Source organism: Rhea americana, unplaced genomic scaffold, assembly GCF_003343005.1.
Source record: "Rhea americana isolate MKP2758 unplaced genomic scaffold, rheAme1 scaffold_5, whole genome shotgun sequence".
Classification (NCBI taxonomy): domain Eukaryota; kingdom Metazoa; phylum Chordata; class Aves; order Rheiformes; family Rheidae; genus Rhea; species Rhea americana.
This window is the reverse complement of record NW_028186645.1, coordinates 3,220,368-3,224,370: the sequence shown is the minus strand read 5'-3', so window position 1 is coordinate 3,224,370 and position 4,003 is coordinate 3,220,368.

The window sequence follows — 4,003 nt, the reverse complement described above, 5'->3', positions numbered from 1 at the left end:
GGGCGCCTCGGCCCGGGCCGCCGCCCCGCGCGCCCACGGGGAGCCCGGGGCCGGGGCAGAGGGCCGGGCTGCCCCTGGGGTGAGCTGGGGGACGGGGGAGGGCACTTTCCGTCCTTGGGGTGCAAAGTCCGGCTCGCAGCGGCTCCGGCCGCGTCTCAGAGAGTTGCAGGAAGCTGCGCCCCTTCGGAGCGAGGCTTATCGGGAAGTTACTGGGCATCATCTGTTGATTAACCAGTGTCTTCCAGCGGGCACTGGGAGCCGGAGATAAGGGCGATCAATGATTGACCCGGCGGGCTGGCGGGGGGCACGGAGCCCTCTCCCTGCCGCCCGCGTCGCCGGCTGCGGGCAGGGCTGCCGGGGGCGAGCTCCCAGCCTGCCTCCTCCTCCCCCTCCTCCTCCTCCTCCGAAAATACATCCCAATAGGGAAGGGGAAAAAAAAATTCCAAAGTGATTTCTCAGTCTCCTCTTTCCTCCCCTGTCTGGCACTTGTGATCATTAGCACTGAAAGCTGTTAATGTCTTGTCTCACAGCTCCCCCTTTAGTCTCTCCGCTCTCCCTGTCTCGCGTTCAAAGCCAGATCAATAGCAGGCTCTTTCCAACCTTGACCTATCCCTCGACCCGCCTCCATCTGCAGCTGGCCCCGCCGCTTCGTTCCCCCCACCCACCCCGCCGCTGCTTCCCCCATCAGCCAAACAAGGGGGGCCAAGGTTCCCGGGGGCTGCCGTCGGGGGGAGATGCTGCCCCTCGGCATCGCCCCGCGTCGCCGAGGGGCCCCTTGCCTCGGCCGTGCCGGCGGTGCCGAGCCCCCCCGCTTGCCCCCAGCCCTTCTCCGCAGCCCCGGACAGGCCCGGTCCCCCGCACCGCCCTCTCACCGCGGCAGCTGCTCCCCGTTGCAAAAGAGGCAAAATCCGCAAGAAGAGGGCAAGCTTTGCGCTAGCCCTGAAGGTGCTTTAGTGCCTCGCTTTAAATTAGTCAAAAATGCACCCGCATGCACAAGATGTCTTGTGCTAAGGTAATCATCTTTCCTGTCTTCATGATATGCCCGAGATTTGAAGAGTTCTCATCTAGAAACACCATCTTTATCATAGGGGAAAACAAGCTAATACGGTGTTAAATATTCCATTTTATCCTATACAGCACAAGGTGTGCTGAGTCAAGAGCTCTCAGCACACCCATGTTCAGTGCCTGGGTTTCTCTTTCTTTTCTTTTTTGAATCCATGCAATGTTTTTTGCTGAAATTTGGCACAGATAGAGATACGTAACTAACAGTGGCTCCAGTGTGAAGAGGAAGTCCCGATATCCTTGCAGAGGATAAGCGTGATGTGTCACTTGGACTCATTTTGAATGCGTTTCCACTTTCTCCCCATTTGCTCAAATAACTTTTCAGTGGAAGAAAAAATGGAGCTGCAGGTTCTGTGTGATGGGATTTTAGTTTCTTCCTAGGCTTTACTTGAGAAAGCTCATGCTAAGTTAGAAGTAAATTGTTTATGATATAGAGCTAGGAGTTGGGGGGGGGGGAAGAGAGGGAAGGAAGGAAAGGAAGGAAGGGAAGGAAGGAAGGGAGGAAGGTTGGTTTGAGACAATCTTGATATAAATGAGACTGCTATTCTTATTCTCTTTGATTCTTTAAATGTTGTTGTTTGGAAAAAAAATAAGGATAAACACAGGGCGCTGATCTGATCAGCTTAGCCGCTCCACCTTGTGAAAAGATACAGAAACACAGGATCTAACCAGATCGTATTTACATACATATTAATAAAGCTCCCAAGGTGGCAGTTCAGCCTTCACATACAGTGCAAGGATCTCTGCGAGTTCTCATTTTAGACCCATAAAAAAAAGATAAAAAGAGGTCTTTTGGGTTTCCCTGAATATTTTTCTGCAATGGTTTTATGTCATTTCTGAAAATTACATAGTTAAGTGGCATCAAATTTCTGGGTGATATAATAACTCAAAATGCGTAATTTTTTTGTATCAAATCACTTTGCAGCCATAAACAGAGCTTCAGAACCTCAATCAAAGGAATGATTTGGTGAGTTTTTTTCTTTTTCATTTATGGCAAACAGTAAAATTGTTCTTGTTATCTATTCAAATATATATAAATTGCAACATTTATTGGCTTGATTTTCTTTTCCATGACATGGGTGTATTTCAGAGTGCAGTGAAAGGAAGGCTTAATAATACATTATCCCCTCCCTTTCCCAGGACTTTTGGGAAAGAAGCAAAAGAGATGCAGGTTTCAACATGTTTTCAAGACTTTTGGTGTCCCCTCATTTTTGGTGGCTGTCACTTGCTGGTGTTTCCAGCACTGAATTTAGAAAATAAGATCCCCTCGACATTTACTTTTTAAACCTTCTGCAGTGTCCCCTTCTTAGTCAGTGCTCTGTTGGCTTTTTTGTTTGGTTATTTTTCTTTCTTTCTTTTTTCTTTTTTTTTTCCTGCAGAGTCCCTCATTTTTTCGAACTCTTTCCRGGTTCTAAGCGTGATAGGTAACAGTCTAAATGTTAGGGCCCTATTTTGCCCTTTTTGATTAAAACAAACAAAATCATTTCAATTAAAACAAACAAAACCAAAATGATACTTCCTGCTCCCCGTCCTGAATATCACAGAACCAGCAAGCAAGAGCAGAAGAAAAACATCTATTTTCTTCTCAGAGAAAATGCCAAATTGGGCCCTATTCGGCTATTATCCTCAGTTTAAAAGGCACATTCCTAAAGTCACGTTTTGATCTGTTTGCACTTCAGACTTCTAGATAGTTTGAGACTTGGCTGTGTCCCCACGGAAATTACCCACCGGACCTGTACGGGCTGCAAGGACAGCAAGACCCGTGCTTGTATTTGGGCTTTGCAGGTCTCTCGGAAAGTCGCGGGACAGATCTCTTCAGCGCCCTCTCGCAGCCTGGCTCGGCTCGGAGCCGCGGCCGGGGGGAGCGACGGGGGCACCTTGGAAAACAAGAGCCATCGCTGCTTGGGGCAATAAGCTGAGTTTGGTGAAACAGCACTTGTTTTACTCTAAAAAAAAAAAAAAAAAAAAAAAAAAAAAAAAAAAACACTCTTGGAAATTAAGGGATATTTTCTTATTAAGAGGTAGTTTTAAAACTTTTTCTGTTATATAAATACATGACGTTGTCTCTGGCTAGAGGTGCACTTGCAACGCAGTTTGCATGGAGAGGGGACACAAAATCCCCTCTCCATCCTCTTCTGTACGTACTCCTCACTACTTACAAATCCTGAAATTTGGGAGCCACAGAGCTCTCCTCTGCTTTCAAGTGTGAGTTTCGACCAATTTCTTCTCTTTACCTCCTCAGATGATTTTAAGAGGATTTGAAATCTTTGGATTGTTTAAAATAGCAGAGGCCTCTAAGCTCTGAGCGTGGCAAGGAAATCTTCGGCGTGAACTCATGACAGGAGCGTTTCAGCCTGTCTCTTGTGAATCATGAAAATCTGAACATCAGCAAAGAGAGGCACCTTATTTATTCCTCTTTTTCCTTCCTCCTCTATGTTCTTCCTCCTGTATTTTATTTGAATAGGGTATAACCACCGTAACGTATCGTCATTATTATTATTATAACTTCAGCAAGTGAATTCAAACAGGGAAATTCATCAGTTTCTAGATTCAGTAGCAGCCTCTGCAGCTTCATTATTCCTGTTGACAATTAGGGAACAGAGAAGTGCGGATGTCTGGCCTGGGAGTGCTTGTGTATTGCACCCAGATTACACATTCCTGTTCATAAAGAGTGGAACAAAGTATGAACGCGAACGTCATCGCTGGTGTCTCAGGCAACTACTCACATCTTAATTGAAAATGATCAAATAAGAGCGTTCCCTTCGACAAACAAACGGCACGCGTTGCCATGCCCGCGGACGAGGGCTGAGCCGCAAAGCCCGGAGCAGCAGCTCGGCCGGCCGCAAGACCCCCGGGGAGGCGCTCCTCCCGCCTTCGCCGGGGCGCTTGCCGCTGCTCCGGTTCCGGTTCCGCCGCGTCCCCGGACGCATTGCGGCCGCGT